The following is a 24,220-nucleotide window of genomic DNA, read 5'->3' as shown; positions in this document are numbered from 1 at the left end:
CTGGGAATATTGCAGAAGAAGAAGGAGAAAAAATTGAGACGACCTAGAAAAGAGAGGTATCATGCAGAAGGCTGTCTTTCAGATATGACAGGACATGGTCATCTAGGTTTGAACTCATAGCAACTGTGACCGCCTGCAGAGATCTTCACAAAATCCAGTGCTTCAGTAGTCCGTCATGGATGGGGAGGGGCTCACAAGGCTGCATTACTCTCTGAGAATTGGTGTGCACTTAATGGTTGCCAGGGAGGAGGGACTCTCTAGCTGTTCCACTTCCCACCTTAAGCAATTGACTCTTTGTGATTACTGATGAAGAGGGAGAGACTTTCTTCAGTGGTGGAGCCACTGAGATTATCTATGGGTCTGTAAATAACTTCTCCTCCATGTCCACCTCCTCCTGAATGGCATGAAAGGAGAAAGGGGGGGGGGCTTTGGAAGAAGAAATGGAGCAAGAAGAATAGGAGGGGGACAATAGTGGGTAGTCAGGTGTAAATATAATTAAAACATGTATAAATCCATGAAGATGTCATAATGAAACCCATTGTTATGCATAATTCATGTATGCTAATAAATAATCAAGAGTCCTCAAACAGCATCTAAAGTAAATTAAGGCTTTGGGAAGGTGACATGGCTCAATGGGTAAAGTGCTTGCTGCCAAGCAGTCACTGATGATCAATTCTTGGGACCCACATGATGAAACAGGAGGAATGAATTCCATAGGTTTTTCTTTGACCTCCACATGTATGTTGAGGCACACAGGCTTCTGCTATCCAAAATAAATAAATTATATATATATATATATATATATATATATATATATATATATATATGCCAGTCAGTCTCGTACTTTATTGTCATTGTCGTCTCAGGCCTTGACTGCATACTTGCACAGTGGGTACAGCTGCTCCTTCCACTGCTGCTTCTTGGTCTTCAGCTTCTCTTTGTGCTTGGTGAGCCAGTGTCACATGGCTCTAGTCTTCTTGGGTCTCAGGTCCAGGGGCTTGTACTTCTTTCCCTTGTAGAATTTCCTGAGGTTTTCTTTTTGAGTCTGGTTAATGACAGTGCTTGGATGCGCTGCCGCCTGTCACTTTGGCGACGCGAAGCTGGGAGAGTTCCACCTTCAGATCGTCCAGTTGTTTCAACAGCTCCTCCTTCTTTTTGCCGCTCAAGCCTTAATCTTGGCCATTGCTGCGTTGTTCACGGCTGAGGCAACCTGGTTCGAGAGAAAGAGGAAAGGGTGGGGCAAACATATATTTTTTAAATTTAAAAAGAAAATAAAAACTTCTAGAGACCCTCTTCCATCCTCCAGAAAGGAGGTATGCACACAGAGGCAGTATCTCAACATATAAATATCACTTCCATAATTTCTTTTTATTGTTTATCAGGAGAGAGTTAGTGAGAGCAAAATCCTACAAGACTGATGAGGGATTGTGCAGTTTAGTGAGGGATTGTGCAGTTGAGTTTACCGTATTTGGGTAAATCACAGGGGCAGCACCTCCCGAGTGCAATGGATAAGCTAGCCACACTGAGACAACCTTCATGATCAAGGTGTGACCTCCACTCACTCAAGTTCCTTCCTCCTTTTGCACTGTAGCTGACATTAATATCACCCCTCTTCTTTCCCTCATCAGACTTCTGACACTCTCTAAATGGTGGTGATAGATGAGAGATGAGAACCTAATAAGGTGTATATAAGGAAAGCAACAACAACAAAGTGAAGTTACTAAGTTGCTGTTGAATTAAGTTAATGCATCTTCTGTTTTGTCCAGGAAGAAATACTTGCATCACCTTAAAGACCTACACCAGAATTCTTTTTGAAGAGTTGAAGGTGGATCTGGGAAGATGGCTCAATTAGGAAAGGGCTTACCATGAAAGGAGAACCTAGGTCCAGATCTTTAGAGTGCATCCTAATATTCAGGATAAGATCCTTTAAAGGATTAATTATCTTAGGAAGAGGAGGAGGAGGAGGAGGAGGAGGAGGAGGAGGAGGAGGAGGAGGAGGAGGAGGAGGAGGAGAAGGAGAAGGAGAAGGAGAAGGAGAAGGAGAAGGAGAAGAAGAAGAAGAAGAGGAGGAGGAGGAGGAAGAGGAGGAGGAGGAGGAGGAAGGAGGAGGAGGAGGAAGGAGGAGGAAGAAGGAGGAGGAAGAAGGAAGGAGGAAGAAGGAAGGAAGGAAGGAAGGAAGGAAGGAAGGAAGAGGAGGAGGAGGAGGAGGAGGAGGAGGAGGTGGAGGAGGAGGAGGAGGAGGAGGAGGAGGAGACAGTATCTCACAGCCCAAGTGGGCCACAGACTTGCTATGTAGCTGACAAAGGGGGTGAAGGTCTGATCTTTCTACTTCCACCTTCCCAAGTACTAGAATTACAGAGGCAAATCACAATGCTTAACTCTATTTATTTATTTATTTATTTATACATAAATATATATCATATTGACTTAGTTCCATTGTATGGTAGTTTATGCTGACTTCATCATATTTTGCCTCTAGAAATAGTATATAAAATACTATACTTCTTAGTAAGCTTGCTTGGCATAAAGCATAGTTTATGCAGTACCTCCTGATCCCAAATTTATCTATTTTCTCATCTCCTTATCTCTGATCATCATCTGATCTTCTGATCGGGGATTCTGTCACTGAAGACCTGCTGGTCCAGATCTATACAATGTATTTTAATCATATGCATCTCATCCTTTTAATTAAATTTTACTTTATATTATATATATATATATATATATATATATATATATATATATATATATATTAATGTGTGTGTGTGTGTGTGTGTGTGTGTGTGTGTGTGTGTGTGTGCTTGTGAGTGTGGGTGCTCATGGAGGCCGGAGAAAAGAGAAGTTATAATGCCTCTTGTATTGTTATTAAATATGACCAGTTATCCAGACTCAATCATGGACTGGTCTAGAAATCAATCCAATACTGGAAATAACAGTCTTCATTTGGAAGTCTGGTTCTGGACACTTTCAGAGACATATATGGAAGTTAGCTGCAGTTCTCTATAATGTTATGTTAGCAAAAGATAAAGTTAGGGCATGATCTGGATTTCAAACAGGTGTTAGCACATGTGTTAAGGCCTTTTTAATTGTCAAATTAAAAATACTTTTGTTTTTTCTACAGTATTTAACGTAAATTTCATTGATAATACACCTTCTAATTGTGTTTGTGTTTTGAAATCCTGCATGTCAGTTATGGAGGTCTATCAACTAGCTTTTGTTTTGGTGCCCCGAGTATCACAGAACCTCGGTATTCTAAAAATAGCTTGCAAGTACTGGAAGAAATGAGTCAGGCTTTAAGCAGAAGCAAGAGGGCAGTGGGCTTGATTATTGCTGGAATAACAGCTTTAATTACATTAATTGCTAACACCACTGCTTCTGCAATTGCTATGGTACAAGAAGTTATGACAGCTACTTTTGTTAATCATTTAGCAAAAAATTTTACTAATGTGTTAAATATACAAGAGGATTTAGATAGGCATTTGGAAGAATGGATTAATGCTCTTTATCCTATTCAAATTACTGGAAGAAGGTTCAGAATTTAAGGGTAAGAAGCCATCTTAAGTGTCAAGCAAAATACCATTGGATTCATGTTAGTTCTAAAATTTACAGTGGTAGTCATTATAATTAGGAAGAAGTTTAATGACACTTGCAGTGTATTTGGCATAATTCTAACACCTCTCTGGAGGTTTTAACGATACATAGGGAGCTTATGAATTTCCAGACAGCATTTTTAAAAGCTTCCATAGATGATTCTTAAACACTGTCTTGGAACTCTTTTTTTAAATTGAAAGTCTTATCTAGGATGCTACGGAGATAGCTCAGTGGTTGAATTTACACTCTTAGCTTGCAATAGTCTCTGAGTACCCTAGCACCCACCCCGCAAATGTTTAATCAAAATACTCCTGGTTTCTGTGGCAAGTTATACCTAGGAAAGCAGATTCTACTGATGGCTAACTACTAGTTACACTTCCTAACACAATTCCATTTCTGTGCTTAGCTGATTCCAGCATGTCTGTGCCAAAGAACCACATCTACTGGATGCAGACTAGTGCCTCTTGATGCAACAGAGATGAATTGTTCCCCCTACATCTTACTGAAAGTGATTTTGTGGATATAACTTTTTGTTTTGGGTTTCTCTTCATTTTTCTGATGTCTCCTGTGGTGCTAGGAAGGTGATGTTCTGAGTTTAGTTTGCAGGGGAGAAGGATTGCTTAGTGGGTAGTTACTCTGCTCAAGATTATCTAGAGTTCATCTCGGGTGAGCCATTTTCCTTCAAGTACAGAAGTGACAGAAGACTGCCGCACCAGATTAGTCTGCCTTTCTGCAGGTACCATCTCCAGAGACAGGAGACATAAACACTTTTCATTATGGAAGTGCCCTTTGGGCACATTAAAAACTTGAAGGACAATTTGCAAAGTAATTTTAAGATTTCTTTTCTTGCAAATAGGCTGTTATGCTGAACCACAGAGGCAGTGTTTTCTTATGGTTATCTGAGGTTATGGTCAAACAGGGTGCACGTCTTGAAACACGCAGTCCTTTTCACCTAGAGGTCCCCAATATTCTCTCCAACAAGAGAAACAAAAATCTATGACAAACTGTCAGCTTTCTAACAGCTGCAGAACATGTTTCTAAAGGTCTCTGACAGGAACTAAGATGGACCCCTTGTCTGTTCATCTGCATTCCATTAACGGGCTGCTAAACTCAATACATATTTATGATTGCCTGTTAGGAGCTGGACTCTGTATTTTGTTCCCAAATTTGACAACCCAGAATCCTCCTGCTTATCTCAAGATGTCTTTACTTTCTCCCCAAAAATGAATAATAGAATTAACTTAAAAAAAATCATGATATATTTCAAAAACTAAGTAGTATTTGCCATGCATAGTAGAGAAGGTGAATGTGCTTTAGATTTCCAGGCTCTGGTCAAAATCCATAGGTGACCAAATGTCACATATTCATTTACATTATCTAGATAATTTTTTACAAAAGTCCATCAAAGCACAGCAGGTACATCCTGAAGCCATGTTACTTTGAAAAGACCTGAACCACACTAAGGTAAGACTTTAAAAATAAATACATCAGGGGTTTAAAGAGAGGGTAAGACTTTAAAAATAAACACATCAGGGGTTTAGAGAGATGGCTCAACAGTTAAGAGCACTGGCTGTATTCCAGAGGACCTCAGCAGTCTGATTCCCAGTACCCACATGGCAGTCTACAACCATTTGTAACTGCAGTTTCTGAAAAATGGATACCTTCTTCTGACCTCCTCAGGCACAAGGCACACACATGGTGCACAAGCATATATGCAAGCAAAACATCCATACACACCCCCACACAAACATAAGTAAATAAATAAATAAATAATAAACAAACCAAACAACAAACAAAACAAAATCAAACAAACATACTGTTCTTAGCTTTAACTAGGTAATTGCTAAATATTTTCCCCTAGGGTCATTTCCTTTATCCAGAATGAAAGCCCTCCTCTACTGACCCCCATACATATAATAAGGCCATGAAGAAGTGAAAAAAAAATTAAAAATTTAAACCTAGCCTCATCTACATAAAGTTCTAGGCCACAGGACTAGAGTGAGATATTGCTTCAAATATACCAAAAAAAAAAAAAAAAAAAAAAAAAAAGAATGAAAAAGAAAATGAAGAAAGGAAGGAAGGAGGGAAGGAAGGCAGGAAGGCATAAAGGAAGGCTTGATGGTCTTTATTATTATTTTTCATTTTATTGAAAATAGATTCTTCTAGCAAATAATATATTTATCATTTTCCCTCCCTCTACTCCTTGCACCTTCCCACCTCCCCTTTCTTCCAGACCAACTCCTTTTCTGTCTGTCATTAAAGGAACAGGCTTTAAAGAGATAACTACCAAACACAACAAAATAAAATGTAATGAGATGAAACAAAAAGTATCATATTGATAGCAATCTAACAGGAAGAGTCCTAAGAGCAGGGACAGGAGTCAGAGACCCACTTGTTCTCACAGTCAGGAGTCCCATAAAAACACTAAGCTAATGACTATAGTATATGTGCAGAGGACCTGGTGTAGACCCATGTAGGCCCTGTGCTTGCTGCTTCAGTCATTGTGAACTCACATGTGCTTTGCTTAGTTCATGCAGAGCCATGTTCTCCCTGGTGTCCTCTATCCTCTCTGGCTCTTACAACCTATCTGCCTCCTCTTATTCAGAATTCTTTGAGCTCTGAGGGGACGGACTTGATGGAGTCTTCCCATTGAGAGTCTCTCTTCATGCAGTGTCTAACTGTGGGTCCCTGCATCTGTTCCGACCTATAGCATCTCTGATGGTGACTGGATAAGGAACCAATCTATGAGTATAGCAGAAAATCACTAGAAGTCTTTTTTCCCTCTGGTTCTTGGTTACCTAAGCAGTGTTGGGTGTGGCTTAAGTCAAATCAGACATTGGTTAACAAATCCTACACGTTCTGTGTCACCACTGTGCTAGTGTATTTTGCAGGGAGGACAGATTGTAGGTCAGTGGTTTTGTGGCTGGGTCGGTGTCCATGTTTCTCTTTCAGTAGTCTATGGAGTACCTTCCCACACCAGAGACACTAGAACATAAGGGTGAGGACTCCATGCAGGTATCAGCTCAGCTTCTCCACGTTCAATGAGTTGTGTGGGCATTGTTAGCAAATGGGGCCACACTGTTGGTGTGTGGAATGCAAAGCTTTGTCTTAACAACAACTGGGCTGTTTAGGAATTTCTATTGGACCCTCTTGGCCAACAACTCAATTGAATGCGATGTAGTCCTGCCACTGGAAATATTTATTCATTCTTATAGTGAGGAACATCTAGGTTGTTTCCAGTTTCTGCCTATTATGAATAAAACCACAATGAACAAATGTCCTTGTAGTAGGATAAATCATCCTTTGGGCATATGCCCGAGAGTGGTATAGCTGGATCTTGAGGTCGATCAATTCCCAACCTTCTGAGGAACTTCCATATTGACTTCCAAAGTGGTTTTACAAGTTTGCACTTCAACCAGCAATGGAGGAGTGTTCCCCGCTTTCCACATCTTTGCCAGCACGAACTGTCACTTGTGTTAATGGTCTTACCTATTCTGACATGTGTGCGATGAACTTTTAAAGTAGTTTTGATTTGTATTTCTCTAATAGCCAAGAATGTTGAACATTTCTTTGAGTATTTCTAAGCCATTTGAGATTCTTTATTGAAAATTTTTGTTTATATCTGCACCCCATTTTTAATTAGATTATTTGGTTTCGATATATAATTTTTTGAGTTCCTATTATATGAATATTAGTCTTCTATTTTATGTGAAGTTGGTAAAAATCTTTTCCTATTCTATAGGTTGCCTCTTCTGATTGATGGAGTTCCTTGCCTTACAAAAGCTTTTTAGTTTCATGAGGTTCCATTTATTAATTGTTGATCTAATTGACTGTGTTCATGGTGTTCTTTTCAGAAAATCTTCTTTGCCACTGAGTTCAAGGCTATTCTCCATTTTCTCTTCTATCAGGTTCAGTGTATCTGGTTTTATATTGAGGTCTTTGATCCACTTGGACTTGAGTTTTGTGCAGGTAGATAAGTATGGGTCAATATGCATTCTTCTACATGCAGACATTTAGTTTGACAAACACCATTTGTTGAAGATACTGTCTTTTTTTTTTTTCCAGTGCGATTTCTGGCTTCTTTATCAAAACTCAGGTGTCCATATATGTGTGGATTTATGCCTGTGTCTCTGATTCTATTCCATTGATAAATGAGTCTGTTTTATGCCAACACCATGAGGTTTTTATGACTGTAGCTCTGTAAAAGAACTTGAAAGCAGGAACAATGAGACTTACAGTAGTTCTATTGTTCAGGATTGTTTTAACTCTTCTGGGTTTTTTTGTTTTTCCAACTAAAGTTGAGAATTTTTTTTTAAGGTTTGTAAAGAATTGTGTTGGAATTTTGATTGAAATTGTACTAAACCTGTAGATTGTTTTTGGTAAGGTAGTGGTTATTCTTACTATGTTAATCCTACAGAACCATGAACATGGAAGATCTTTCCATCTTCTGCTACCTTTTTCAATTACTTTTTGAAAAAAGTCTTGAAGTTTTTAATCATACAGATCTTTCACTTGCTTGGTTAAAGTTACCCCAAGATATTTTATATCATTTAAGGCTATTGTGAAAGATGTTGTTTCCCTGATTTCTTTCTCAGTCTCTCATGCAGTTAATCTTATAATCAGCTACTTTGCTGAAAGTATTTATTAACTGTGAGAGTTGTCCAGGGGGAATTTTTAGGGTCCCTTATGTATACTATCATAACATCAGTTTTGTAGTCTGCTGATTACCTTCAGTTATCTTATTATTTTAGCTAAGACAAGTACCATATTGAATAGATATAAAAGGAATTGTCAGCCTTGTCTTATTCCTGATTTTAGTGGAATTACTTTGAGTTTCTCTCCATTTAAGTTGATCCTTACTGCATATTGCCTTTACCAGATTTAGATATGTCTCAGTTACCATTAATCTCTCCAGAAGTTTTGTCATGAAGGGGTGTTGGGTTTTGTCAAAGATATTTTCTGCATCTAATGAGATAATCATGAGGTGTGAGATAATTATGAGGTTTGGTTTTATTTATTTATTGCCTTTTTATATCATGGATCACATTTATTGATTTTTATATATTGAAAATATCCCTGCATTTCTGGAATGAAGCCTATTTGATCATGGTTGTTGGGAGCTGACTCCTAGCAGAAAGCAGCTATCATCTTTGCAGCCATTTCGAGCCACATACCCTGACAAGAGACTTGTTTTCAACAGCCTACAACGGCTGGGCACACTCTGATAAACATCTTGCTTTGTTTAGTGCCCCCAGTTGCAAGGCACACACGGTAAAGTGTCTTCGGCTGCTTTATATTTATTTATAAATATAAATATATAAATAAATATAAATATGCATATTTAAATATATTTATTCATATAAATATATACATATATAAATTTATGAATATATATGTATAAATAAACATGTATATACATGTTTATATATGCATGTAAATGTGTACATTATTGTTTATTTATTTATTCATTTATTTATTTGAGACAGAGGCTTATGCATCCCAGGCTGGTCTCAAATTTGCTATGTACCAGGTATGACCTTGGCCTTCTGATCTTCCACCTCCAAGGTTCTGGGATTACAGGCATGTGCCAACCACAACCTTGTTTATGTGGTACTGGGAATTGAAGCCCAAGCTCCATGCATGCTGGGTAATTGTAGTTATATTCACATTACTGTATATATTTAACTCTCAAACCCTGTTTCTAGGCCAAAACTTAATAACTCTGGGATTTAGCAGATCTACTTACATGGTAGGTACTCAGGAAATCTTTTTTGGTTTTGTTTTGTTTTGAGACAGGTTTTCACTTTAGTCCATACTGGACTATATCTCACTGCTATAAAGTGCCAGGCTGGCCTCAAACATATGATCCTCCTGCCTCAGCTTCTGGAGTGCTGGGGCTACAGAGATACAACAGCTTTCCTGACAGGCTTCAGTAAACCTTAACAGAAATTCATGTTTCACTTGTGTGAAGTTTTCTAGGCTAATATATTTGTTCACGTACTTATAAATACCATAAATGATAATGAGAACCCACTAAATACCCCCTGCAATACAAAGGACTTAACAATTATTTCATCTAGACATTTGATTTCTCTCTCTCTCTCTCTCTCTCTCTCTCTCTCTCTCTCTCTCTCTCTCTCTGCTATTATTATTTTGCTTTGCTTTTGAGACAGTGTCTTACTACATAGCCTAGGCTAGCCTGGAACTATAGGCCCTCCTGCCTTCACCTTCTGAGTGCTGGGATTATATGGTTGTGGTGCCATTTCTGCTCACAGATCTGTACATAAAAAGTCATATTTTTTTGGCCCAGGAATATGGCTCAGTAAATAAAAGTGACAAGAATGCCTGACAATCTGGGTTCAGATCCATGGAACTCACATTAGGGGGGAAAAGTCTGATTTCAGTGCACTCACAATTCCAGTACTCCTACAGAGTGATGAGACATGAGGACAGGAGAATGATTTGAAGCTCACAGCCTGGCTCTGCACACAGCACAGAGGCAGACACAGAGAGATCTTATGTCACATAAAGGGGAAAGCCAAAACTAACTCCCCAAATTTCCCTTCTAACCTCTGTGTGTGGGTGGTGGGCACCCTCACCAGACATAGAAACTAATAAAGTTAAAAACATATAAACATGAAAATTTCCAATCAAAAATTTCTTTTCACTTTTAAAGTTGAAAATAGATTCTTTTCTCACACAATATATTCTGATTGCAGTTTCCCCCCCCTCTACTCCTCCTAGTTCCTTCCCATCTCCCCACCCTTCCAGATCCACTCCCTTTCTGTCTATAATTAGAAAGGGACAGGCTTTAAAGAGATAACTACCAAACAGAACAAATTAAAATATAATAAAATGAAACAAAAACTACCATATTGACAGCAATCTATCAGGAAGAGAAGAGTCTCAAGAGCAGGAACAGGAGTCAGAGACCCACTTGTTCTCACAGTCAGGAGTCCCATAAAAACACTAAGCTAATGACTATAGTATATGTGCAGAGGAACTGGTGTAGACCCATGTAGGCCCTGTGCTTGCTGCTTCAGTCTCTGTGAGCTCAAATGTACCTTGCTTAGTTGGTTCAGAGGGCTGTGTTCTCCTGATGTTCTATCCTCTCTGGCTCTCCCAATCTTTCTGCCATCTCTTCCTACAAATTTCCTGAGGTTTTTCCTTTGATCCCAGGTGACTGGGCTATCTAATCTCTGGTTCTTTGTTACCCAACTAGTGTCAAGTTCCCTCATGGAGTGGGCCTTAAGTCAAATAAGACATGAGTTGGTTACTCCCACAAGTTCTGTGCCATTATTGCCCTAGCATATTTTGTAGGCATATATTAAAGGCTTTCTGGCTGGCTCAGTGTCAACATTTTTTTTTTTTTTTTGGTAGCTTTCAGAGTATTTCCTGTACCAAAGACACTAGAACATGGGGTGAAGGCATCAGATCTACTTCTCCAAGTTCAATGAGTTGAGTTGATGTTGCTCTTGGTCCCCAACCCCTGTCAGTTTTTGAAAGATAACCTTTGTCTTAGAATCAGCTTGGGTTCTTTGGGGATTCCCATGGGACCCCCTTGGCCAACATCTCAATTTAATGCAACCCAGTTCCTTCACTGGAATCCTTGCCTTGGTCCAATCATCATTTTCTGTATGACACTCAGTATCTTTCCCAAAGCCCTGGATACTTACTTTCCTAAGGAAGCCGAGGCTATTCAGATGCCTTCTATCATGTGAAAATTCTACTTAAACTTTTGGTGTATGATATAGTTGTTAATGAGCAAAGAAAATGCAGTTTTTTGTTCTTATGTTTTGTGTTTTTGTTTTTTGCCCCCATCTCCAAGAGGGTCCAATGAATTTACTGTGAATGAGGCCAAATGAAGCCACTTGGTTAATGGGCAGGAAGGAACACTAAGAAGTAGCATGCTTAAAATTTTGGCATTGATAGAGGGATAATGAGAGCTACTGGCTGCAGGGTATTGTAGGAAGTGAAGAATACCAATTATGTTTTCTTTTTCTGAGCAGAAAGATGATGTGATTAAAATAACATTTCTTTATTTCCACTCAATTTTAGTTATGAAAGCAATGCAATCGTCTTGTAATAACAGTAACATGCCAGATGAAGATTCTGCTTATTCTTGCTTCTCTTTCTCCATCTCTCTTTCCTTCCTGAGGTAAGCCCTTGGGTTAATTTAATGTATTTTTTTTCTTTTTCCCCCCTGAGTACTTGAGTTTACAAGTATTTATGGAAATAGAAAATTTTAACACCATAGATTAATTGCAAATACTCACATTCATTAGAAATATAAATTAAATGTGTCATTGTAATCAAGACATCAAAGAGAAGCCTATGAGATGAAGAAAAGGTGTTAGAAGATGAGTGGAAGAGGGCTGCAAATGCTGAGAATTAAGCTGACCCTGGTTGCTGTTCTGGAATCCAATTGTTCTTGAAGTTGAGGCAGGCAGATTGAAAGTTCAAGACAGGCTTAGGCTACACAGTGATATCAAGGCCAGCTTGGGCACTGTGATAAGACTCTGTAGGCTTAAATTTTTCAAAATCTACTTTAATAAGAGTTGTTAGACAATTTAACCTCTCTTTTATCCCTCAAACTACCAGAGGTAGAGAAAAGGAAAGGTTAATAGGGCAAAAGGAAGTGCTTAGAAATAGTTCTTTTGGGTGACTCCAATCTTTGTTGTTATGAATCAGCAACAGCAATTCAATCCAGAAGAAACAGCGAGGTTCTGCCAATCAGCCTGAGTCTGCAGAAGCAGCACAAAGCCCCCGGAATCTTTCTCTCTACAAAGTTACAACAACAATGATCAGCAAAGAAGGCAAGGTGAACCAATGCCACAGCATTGTCCCTGTCTGTTTGGGTTATACTTAAACACTTTTCAAACATCACATGTCCTCTCAGGTATCCACTGCAGCAAAAACATCACATGCTTTTTTTGCCAGGCAGCTCCCAGAAAACCATGTGTCTGTTCTTGGCAAAACATCCTCCTGTGTGTCTGTTTCAGCAAAACATCCTCTCATAAAACAGTTTCCAGAAAAACATCATATGACACAACTGAGTCTCCAAATTTTTCCAGGAGTATCATAGAAGTGTGTCAGGGAATGCCACACAGGGTTTAAAGATGATGTCACTATACTGAGGATGGTTGATGAGAGAAGGTTGCATCAGAAATTTCCACTTCAAGACCCTGTCTCAAAACAAGCAATAAAATGAGGCATGGTAATCTAAGCTAAGTGGTAGTGCTTGGCTTAGCATGTTCAAGTCTTGGGTTCAATTTCTAATATTGAAAAAAAATGGTAAGAAGTAAAAATTCGTTTTGCATAGACAAATATTTTTTTATTTCATTTGTTTTTAAGATTTATTTTTATTATTTTAAAATTATGTGTTTACACATGTTCCTGTGTGTGGGTTTGTGCATGTGAACTGGTGCTTTAGGAGTCTGAAAATGAGCATTGGGTCCCCAGGGAATTCTTGTGTTCTTAGCCATTGAACCATCTCTCCAGCATCTGGCCTCTACTTTTTGAAAGAGAAGTAGACCTTTGTTTCCATGTTTCCCAAACTGAGTGGTTGATTATGAGAGATTAATCAGAGAACAAATCCCATATCTTCTGAATCCTCTGACTAGTCCTTGACTCTGGTTTTGTCTGGGGCTACAGGAGCAGCTGTGTTGGCAGAAGACTCAGAGATGATAGCTACAGGTATGGATCAATAGAGAAGGCTTTGACCTTTTCAGCAAGTGAGAAGATATACTGAGTCTCTACAGACAAAGCTGATATACACTGGCATCTGCTATGATAGAATGTGCCACCAAGGCAGGCAGCAGTCAGGCAACCAACATGCAGACAAAACACTGTATTTGAGTTGAGATGGATGGCCCTGGGCTTCCTGGCATTCTTGCCTAGCAGCACCATAACTATCCTACTGTCAGGGGCAGCCCTGCGTATACACTGAAGGCCTAGAATCAGCCATAGGCCTGACATAAATGCCTGCTAATACAAAGTCTTGGGTCTCCGTGAAAAAACACTGAAACAGATATTGTAAACAAGCATTTTTGGTGGAAAGTTGCCAAACCTAAGTCGTCATAGACCTTGTAGATAGGTAACCTTGGTGGATAGTACCAACTTAGATAAGGACAAGTGAATCATAGGTGGAGTCATAGTGACCTGTCCCTTAAAGCTTCACTCAGCTGACACTCTGTTCTGGAAGATATCTGTACTCCCCCTGAACACTTATGTTCCTGCATCATCCCCTTCCCCCACATTTTGCCTTTTTGTGTATATAACCCCTGTGTGAAAAAAAGTAAAATTACAGTTTGATCAGCCTATAGATAAGCCGTGATTCTTTGCACTCACCTGTCTCCCATCTTCTCTTGCAGGTGATCTCCCTAGACCCCTGTTTAATGCCCTGCTGGCGAGGACATCCTACTGTGTGGCATCTGCTTGGAGATTACATAATCTACCCCACAAAAACATTTTGGGTAACCATTGTGAAGATTTATTTATTTATTTATTTATTTATATTTTAATGGCTTCTGTTTAATACAGCAATCTACAGAAAAAGAAGAAATCTCAGAGGCAATACAATCTAATTTCATAGCACAACAAGTTTTTCCAGTATGCTGCCACATCTAGTAAGTTCATACACTACACAGCAATCAATCCCATATCCATAGCAATTGCAAAGTCACTGTGAAGTTTTATGACCTTTAGGAAGTACTTGAACTTCCAGGTTACCCTGTCTTCCAGGAGCATCATGGAAGTGTGCCATGGACTGCCACACAGGGTTTAAAGATGATGTCACGATACTGAGGATGATTGATGAGAGAAGACTGCATGTTTTTATGTTCTTAGACTTCTCTGAATGTATGAGATGAAATCACTATGCTTCATGTTAGTATACATTAAATATATTTATTTTTATAACAGTCTTCAATTTAGATAAAGAATAATGCTGGTAAAGACCCCACATGCCTGACATCATTTTCCCCCATTACTATCCCCTGTTAGGCTAGCATGCTTGTCACAATTAACAAACCGTTATCAATACATTCTACATAAGGTCCATACTTTATTCAGATTTATACCTTTTTACACAATCTTCTTTTTTATATTTCAGGATTCCTGGCATGTATTGGTTAGTCATTGTTCTTTAGATGACATTGGGCTGTGACAGGTTCACAGAGTTTTCCTGTTTTCAAAGACTGAGAAAGTCTAGGGAAATATTTGGTAAGTATTTTATAGCTTGACCTAAATTGGGATTGACTGTTGCTTCCTGATTAGGCTGGAGTTATGGGTTTGGGGGAGGTAAATCCCAGAGACAAAACCTCATTCTTCCCATACTGCCTCAAGTTTAAACTACAAACCTGATTCTCTGTGGTTGTATTGACTCTGATACCATGGTTGACATGGTTACTGCCTGGTTTCTCTACTGGAAACTTTCCTTGCTGTTTCAGCCCATACTCTTTGGATGATTCTATACAAGAACTCCACAAATTATTTCCCACTGTCAATTGGAGCAAACACCAGTAAATTTTCTTCCAGATATTTGCCATGTGTCTTCAAGGTAGGAGCAGACTACTGATACCTAAATTTCTCTGCTGGAAGACCAACACAGTGCTCATCACTACTCCAGTGGAGCTTTGGAACTTTTTTTTTAAAAGACACATGTATTCAGCATCAGGATAAGATTATATCTTTAGCAATTAACATTATGGGTTGAAAAACGGTCTACATGAAAACCTTTTGTCAGAAAGCTTTATATCTTTGCACAGAACAGGAGCAATAATAACTTACTCTATAATCAGTCACAAATACAGTCCTGCAGTGTTTTTTTTTTTTTGGTCCATATACATGAATGCTGACTAAAACATGTCTTCTTTGTAGTGGCTAGGCCCTGCCACCTGTGCTTGGCTGAGGTCACAAATCATCTGTAACCTGTGGCTTCCCTGTCTCTTGCTGAGCTTGGTTTCCTGGTAGTGATTAGAACTCATGCCACTGCCGTGGCTACTGATGCTGCTGGAACTATGACATCCACCTTGGCTTTGCGGTTTAACAGAAATACCATTAGGACTGGAGTTTCTGCCCCTAACCCCCACCCCATCCTGTTCATTGGTCCAAAATTTGAAGACTGATTGTTGTTGCCAAAATCATTGGAGCTTCCACCACTTCCAAAGTTGTCTCCACTACCACCTCCAAAATCTTCCACCTCCTCCATTGCTGTCATGGCTGCCATTCTTGTCATAGCCACTATCCTGGTTTCCATAACCCGGCTCACCACTTCCAGAGCCTCTGCTTCCTCTCAAGTAACCAAGGTCACCTTCTCTATGACCACCATCACTACCAAATCCATTCTAGCCATCCTCACTGCTGCCACATGCACAACCACATGGCTGCCACCAAAGCCACCGTGACTACCTAGGTTTCCTCAACCACTGGTGGCTATTAGCACCCAAACTACTCCAGGACCACCACCGATGATTCAGGAAACACCTGGATCTCTTTGGCTGGATGAAGCACTAGACATCTCTTGCTTCCATGAGGTGTATTTTGCTTCATAAGTTGTGGCCATTCACAGTATGGTGTTTCTGAATGGCAATCTTACCCACAGAGTTATGATCATCAAAGGGGACAAAAGAAAAGTCGTTCTTTGTCAGTCATGATTTCAATCACTTCAGTTTCTCCATACTGTTCAAAATCATGCTGGAGGCGATGTTCTTCAGAGTTTTCTCTGACTGACTAAGATCTTATCAGACGTGGGGCAACACCTGGCTTTTGAAAATCTCTTGACACAGCAGCTCACCAGGGCCCCCACTAAGAAGTGCCAATTCCTTGTTCCAGTTGACCAGAGATATGATCTTTTGTGTCCCTGTGCCCGGATCACATCCTTCTACTATTGCTATCTAGATGTAAGACTCTTTGCCACTGAAGCTTAACTTTTAAGCACAGAAACTGGCTTTTACACTTTCATGCTTTTCTAAGACCTAGAATGCAACACTGAACAGTAGCTAGAAAGTTGTAGAGAATCTAGTTCTAGGACATTTTTATCAGATGAAAGAGTCATGCTCACGACAGTCTCTGCTCTTAGCCCCTGCTAAGCCCGCATCTGTCCCCATGCATTTACCTGTTCCAGACATCACTTGTAAGTGAAGCCATGTCCCGTATAACTTTTGTCTCAAGCTTTTCCCATTAATACAGTGTTTTCAAGGTCCTTGCACATTTATAGCACTGCTCAGTATTTTGTCCCTCCTCTTATCATTTTTTCTCACTTTTCAAGAGAGGAGACATCTATGTTAATTGATGATTTAAGGGATACAGTTCATCATGACAGGGAAAATATGAAGGTATGGCTTTATGGCGAGGCTAGCAGGCAACAGCTTCTATCTCGCTAGAATCTAGTACCACTCCCTTAAAAGGCTGAATAATTGCATTTTATGTTGCAAGGACGTTGCCTCTGGCTAATTTCACCACTAGATGGCATCCCTTTCCTAGGAATTTTCTGTTTTCCCTGAGGCTAGTCATTGAAACCATCAACAACAAAAGTGAAGTTTTGTTGACTCAAGAACTGCTTTCACTGCAAAGCTGATTGAGGCCTACCTTAAAGATTAGTCACTGTGGGTACATTGACACTGTAGCACACAGCACAAGTTGTGGATATAGTTATTATATATGTGGGCTAAAGGCAATAGTGTCTTATATAAAAGTAAGTACTTTTGAGGGATATACTTAAAATATTTCTCTCACTGACATTGAAAGAATCATTGTACTATGATTTTTTTTTTTTAGAAACCTGTCAATGAATAATTTCTATTGAGACTGGAATAAACAATCTAGTGGGTATTTTGTAATGCTTCCCCATGCCATGGTGAAATCTGTATAAGACTTGGCCTAGAGAACCTGGATCTGCCACCAACTAAAGGACTTTAGGCAACATAATCTCACTAGACTCTCTTTCTTTTATTTTTCTTAAAAAATATGTATTTATTTTTATTTTATGTATATTTATGTTTGCCTGTATGCATATGCACCTTGTGCATGCCTGGTGCTCACAGGGGACAGAAGAGGGCATTATAACAGGGGTTGTAGGCAGTTATGAACTATAGGTATACTGGGAACTGAACTCAGGGCTCATACAAGAGCAGCAAGTGCTCTTAACCACTGAGCCATCTCTCCAGCCCCTCACTAGAATTTTTAAATTTCCTACAAAGGGCTGAAAACAGGCAACACCTTCTTTCTGGGGTTTTATGAGCATCAAATGAAATAGTGTATGGAAGAAGGCGCTGTGATGTAGGAATCCCTGCCCCCTGGGCATTTTAAAAAACTCACACCCATGTTGGTATTTGCACATTAGTGTAGTGTACTTGGCATGATTAAGTCATATCCCAAATTATATGATATGTAGGCATATCATAAATTTTATGACCTGAAACAAAATGACAGTTTGAACATCTTCCTCAGACCATCACTGGAGAAGAGAGTTCAAATTCTTGTGAGGTAGAAGACATGAATGTGGAAAGGGAGCTTGCTGGGGGTGCAAACATTTTGTTGAGGGGCATGGGAAAAGAGGCTGGAGGAGGGTGTGGAGGATGGATAACTAACCTTAAAAATGGATCTCCATTATTTTATAAGTTTATTAAAAGCATAATTTAAAAACAGTCTGAATGGAGACATCCCGGTTGAGTGAGTAATGCTTCACCCAGGAGCCACAAGTTATAAATAGAAATCACAGTGTCAAATGTAGGGTAGCTCCTTGTGAGTCAGGGTGGCTTTAGAGGCCCCCAAACAATAGAGGCCACTGGCATTGCTCTTGGTTGCCAACAAGAACTTGGTGGCAAGGCCCTATTGTTGAAGACACTAGACACTTAAGTTACAGGACACGGAGAAATCCATCTGGAATAAAGCTACAAGTTTCTCCAACTGGGTAGTTCTCACAGTGCTGGAAGGTGCTAGGCAGCTTGCTGGAGGAGAAGAGACATCAACAGTCTTATTCAAGCTGTTAACACGGCTTCCTATACCACCAACATGCCAGGCAAAGATGTGACCACTGTTGCAATAGTGGCATGAATCTTATAGAGACGACCAACATTTTTCATTTTGGATCAGATGCCCAGTTCACTGGAAAGGATTTATGCCTGGTACTATAAACTTGGTCAAAAGTCACAGGTCCTGGTAGGAGAGGAGTGGGAGGCTACTAATGTCATTTTGCTGACGGTCATGTGGCCGAACTACCTTCTAAATACTCATGCGCCTATCCATAGGTTAGTGCTACTGTCAATCTTCTCCAGAGCAGTTCCTTGTTCTATCAGCCAACAATCAATGCAAATATTCATAACTGAAGTGCCAGAAATAGGGAATAGTGGCGTGCATGCCCCTAAATGGGACATCTCTATCACCCATAGAAGGCTTGGGGGATATCATGGAAGAGAGGCAGGAAGAAGGGGATGCGGCAAAAACATTCTTCTGGACATGACACGGAGGATGGTCTCATGAACTCGCTGCAGCTGTGGTTTCCTGCATAAGACTTGCGCAGATTCGCAGATTCGGCATGCTAACATTTCGTCATAGAAAGGGGAGGAGCTTTACAGTCCTGCTCCTCCTTGAGGGACTCTGGTGGATACCGATTGTTGGAGGAGAGAGAGTTGTTTCCTTCAGTGGAGCAGCTACTGGAAGTTCCTGTTTTTAGGTAAACAACCCATACTTCTGCTGTTTGATGTTCACAGTTCATGGCCTCTTTATACACTTGGTGTCAATACAGAATTTGACACTGGAAGAACTTTTAAAAAGTACATATGTAAACTCATACGGAAATATCATTTTCTTCAAGTTACACTGTACAAATTGTCATTGTTTATCTACTTTTTCTTCTTGAACCTCAAAAAAGTAATATAGGAAGTGTTTACTGGATCCACAGGTAAATTGACAAGTATGTTACTATTAAATACATAATATTGAGTTTTCAAAAGTCTAAGCTATATTTTGAAATTATTATCAGCCTATTTCAAAGCTCTGTATTCTCCTCTAGTTGATGCAGCTGCTCAGTTAAAGTCACCCAAGAAGTAGTCAGAAGTAGTCAGCATCTGACAAGTATTGTACACAGCTGCTTACAAATAGCTCAAATGGCCGAAATTTGCCCCCAATGCAAGTAACACACTTTTTAAGAAAGCAGTGTGATTTTTGTGAATGGACCAGGCCCATTAATTCCTCTAGATAGCTCTACTTCTACTCTCGAATCTCATATACACAGTTCGGTGTATAAATACAAAATATAAGAACCACAAATGAGAGAAATAAAAAAAATGGTAATGTTTGTCTTTCTGAAAGTGCTTTAACTCACTGAATGTAATCATCTCCAGCTGCATCTGTTTTCCTGAAAACGCCATAGCTTTGTTTTTTATGGCTGATAAAATTTCCAGTGTGTACGTATATCACATTTTCTTTTCTCATTATTCTTTTTTGGGGCACCTTAGGTTAGTCCCATAACCATAGTCTCACATTCAGAAAACCTGGACCGACCATGAGCTTAGCACCGCCAAAACAAGGCTTACTGGCACATGCCTGTAATACCAGGATTCGACAGGTAGAGACAGGAGACTTGGGAGATGGAGACAGGAGGATCAGGAGTTCAGGGCCTTCTTTGCCTACATAGTGAGAGTGTTTGTGGCATACATAAAACCCTGTTTCAAGAAATACAATAAGCATTCATGTGTGAGCATCTCTGAAATAACTGAGTTCAGCAAGTTGTATCTTTACTCAGCTGTTTCTTTTGCTGTATAGAAGCTTTCACAGTTTGCCCAAAAACTACATGTATTTCTTTGTTGTGTGTCAAAACAACACGTTGTGGTTACACATGTGTTTGTCAGAGGATGATTTGCAGGCGTCAACTATCTCCTTCTACCATGTGAGTTCCAGGAAGGGAACTTCTAGGGAAGCTTTCAGTGGCAAGTGCCTTTATCTATGAGAGAAGAAGCCTTTTACTTTCATGGGGGCTCATTTAGCAGTCATTGATATTATTGCCTGGATGACTGGAGTCCTATTCGGCAGTCTTTGCCCATGTTGATGTCTATATCTGGGTCTTTTCTACATCCATATAAATTTTAAGATAGTTTTCTTTATATCAATGAAGACTGAAATTAGAATTTTGATGGTACTGCATTGAGTCTGTAGATTGCTTTTGGTAGTAATGCCACGCTTATAATATTAGATCAGCAATCCATGACCATGGGAGGTTTTCTTCCTCCTAGTGTCTTCTTCAATTTCTTTCTTCAGTGTTTACAAATCTTTATTATAGAAGTCTTTTACTTTCTTGGTGAGATTTATTCCAAAATATTTTTTGAGGCAACTGTTAATGTAGTTATTTGATGTAATTTTTGTTATTGGTGTAGAAAGACATAAATTAATGTAGTTTTGTACAATGTATGGTACAAGATATAAATTAATGTAATTTTGTCATTAGTATATAAGAAAACTACTAATTCTGTACTAATTTTGTATCCTGCAATTTTGCTGAAAATATTAATCAGCTCTAGTAGTTTTACATTAGTCTTAAGAGTCTCGTGCATTTGAATCTTATCATCTGCAAATAAGACTCTTTGACTTTTCTTTCTGTTTTTATTCCTTTTAATTCTTTCCCCTTGTCTTATTTCTCTAGCTAACATTTCAAGCACTATATTAAATAAATTACAGAAATTGAACACCTTGTCCTGTTCCCAATTTTAGTGAAAATCCTTTGAGTTTTTCTTTTAGTATGTAGTATTGGTCACAGGCATACCGTACACAAACTTTACTATGTTGATTTATGAAGTCTGATTCGTCTGCATTTGGTGCATATGTTTAAAGTTTTATCATCTTTGTCATGATTCTCCTTTTAATTAATTATAAGTTGATTTTCTTTATTTCTCCTAATTTTAGCTTAAAGTCTATTTCATATAATATTAGAACAGTGACACCTGCTTGTTTGCTAGTTTGTTTGCCTAGAATACCTTTTCCTTTAATCTCAAGGTTTTCTGTGTCTTTGGTGGTCATGTGCAAATAAGTCAACAAATGGGTCATTTTTAAATGCAATATAATAATCTGTGTCTTCTGATGAGGGAAATCAAAGCTACTATCATTTATGATTATTCTATTAGGTATATATTAATTTTCAGCATTTTGTTATTTTTTCTACTCCTCATTTGCTTAACTCATGCTCTGTTGTGATTTATTCCTTCCTGCAGCTTCCCAGATATATTTCTCTTGCTCTTGTGAATGAAAGGTTCTTTTATGCATCTTCTACAAAGCTGGCTTGGCGGTTGTGATATTTTAATCCTAGAAATCAGTTCTTTATTAACTTTGACAGGTAGCTTTGCTCGGTATAGTAGACATATACTAGTTTTTATGCTTTTATTATGAAATTCTTATCTTTCTGTCATTCTTCTTTTCATAGTGTCCCATGGACAGTGAGTCTTTGATCTCTTCTTGTTAATTTATCTTTACCATTTTCTGAATGATCCAATTCCTTTACTATATCAGTAAGGCCTGGTAGTCTGTCTTCCTCTTCATCCATTCTGTTAGTGAGGATTTTTGTGGAGTTCTCATTTGACTTATTGAATTTTTAATTTCCAAAGTACTTTTAGTATTTCTTTTTCTTTATTGAATTTCACACTCATATACTATATTTACTTCTTTTATTTCATTCTGCTATTTGTGTTCTCTTGGAATTCATTCACGAGTTTATATGTATCTTCTTAGATTTCTTTGAAAAGCCAAAAAATTATTCTTTTGAATTCATTGCCTAGGTTTACATTTAATTCACTCTCATTGAAGGTTCTTACTACAAAAGTTTTGATAATTAGAGGAATCACATTGCTTTGTTTTTAAAAAATATTTCTTGTGTTTTTGCATTGATTTTTGAATATCTAGGATTAGTAGTTAGTTAGTTTTTAAAAACTCACACTCATGACTTTAGGAAAGGTCAACATTCAGAAGAGAATCGTCTATAATACAGTTGACACATAATTTTCCTCTACTAGATTACTGTTTCAGCTCTAGTCTCAACCCCTGGTGCTCCTTCAAGAGTAGAATATCATCTATAAAATTATCACTGTCAAGACGTAGGCCTAGTATGACATATAGTAACAGTTAAATAAAAACACTCACCTCTTAAGTGCCAATCATTTTCAGAAGTAAAGGAAGACTGAGAGTACTCTGTCCAATAATGTATTAGTTATTATGAGTATGTGTAGAAAGTTTTAAAAATCATACTATGACTATCGGTTAGTACTCGCTTGATAGAGGAAAAAATACAACAGGGACAAAGGAAGCAGAAGGAGCAAGGGGAGGCAAGTGGAAGGGAGGGGAGAGGAAGCAGTTTTAACTAAATGAAAAGAGAGAAGTAAAGACTTGTATAAGACAAAGATGGTCAAAATCCCAGCATAGGAAGAAGAAAGGCACCTAAGGTCCCAGCCCAGCTGACAAGCTGCAGATGATGGACGGCTGTTGAGGAAGAGTCACTCTTCGTTGCTGACCTAGCCTCTGATAGGATGCCCATGCCACAATGGATGGCCACACTGCATGGGTACCAATTGGGCTGACGGTAAGAAATTATAATAAGAAATTAATAAGAATTAATAAGAAATAATAAAAATAAATAATAAAAAGGAAAGCATAGCCGGGCAGTGGTGGTGCATGCCTTTAATCCCAGCACTTGGGAGGCAGAGGCAAGTGGGTTTCTGAGTTCAAGGCCAGCCTGGTCTACAGAGTTCCAGGACAGCCAGGGCTATACAGAGAAACCCCATCTTGAAAAAAAAACAACAAAAATAAATAAATTTAAAAAAACAAAGCAAAACAAAAAAATTAACCTAACAAAAAATTTAAACAATTAAAAGAAAGCATAGAACTCTGGAGAGTTGGTGGGAATTAGTGGATTGGAGGGAAAATGTGTGTGTGTGTGTGTAAGCTCAATTTCATACATTGCATCCATGTATGAAATTCTCAAAGATTAAATAATAAAAATTTCTTTTGAAAAAGAAATGCCTGTTAACTCCACTCAGCTATTTCTAAATAAAACATAGAGAACACCCTTATAATAAACTCCAAGTCATGAATTTGCTATAGTCCCTTAACTCACAGGCTGACCATCTCAAATCAGTTAAAAAAGTTAAAGAAGGACTGGGTCTAAGCTTTGTATTCCTAAGTGTGTTATACTGGTACAATGCCTATGAGAGTAACAATATTCATCTCACTCTTATATCACTAAGAAGCTCATGCCAATGAAAACCTTAAAATTTGTAAACAAAGTAAATTGGTGCCATTTAAGAATTTATATCTTCATCTTGATATTAATTATACAGATTTCTACTAATAAGTTATGGCTATGCAATAAACCCTAGCTAATCCTCTCTATTCCGACAAAACCACTACTTTTCCCTAGAGAGACAGCCCAACATTTACCACCTTAGTCCCCATGCCCAGGGAATAGGGGCGCTGACTCATCATTAGCTTCTTCAAGCTGATTATGGGCGTTGAGATATTAGAAGAGGAGGGGGGGGAGAGCAAATTGACAATCCTCTGATGCTGTGTCTTCGCTGCCTCCAGAAGGAATTCACGGACCTCAGAGGTTTGAGCAGGTCTGCCCAGCTTGCTTGTTGAGTAGATACAC

At 38.8% G+C, this 24,220-nt stretch overlaps 1 pseudogene; it reads right to left on the bottom strand.

The window, feature by feature from the left end:
* Positions 1 to 854: 854 nt before the first annotated feature.
* On the bottom strand, positions 855 to 6,649 carry LOC117695290 (large ribosomal subunit protein uL29 pseudogene; annotated as a pseudogene).
* Positions 6,650 to 24,220: the final 17,571 nt, after the last annotated feature.

This window comes from Arvicanthis niloticus, chromosome 1 (genome assembly GCF_011762505.2).
Source record: "Arvicanthis niloticus isolate mArvNil1 chromosome 1, mArvNil1.pat.X, whole genome shotgun sequence".
NCBI lineage: Eukaryota > Metazoa > Chordata > Mammalia > Rodentia > Muridae > Arvicanthis > Arvicanthis niloticus.
Note: the sequence above shows the minus strand (reverse complement) of the source record. Positions and strands in the feature narration are given on the sequence as shown.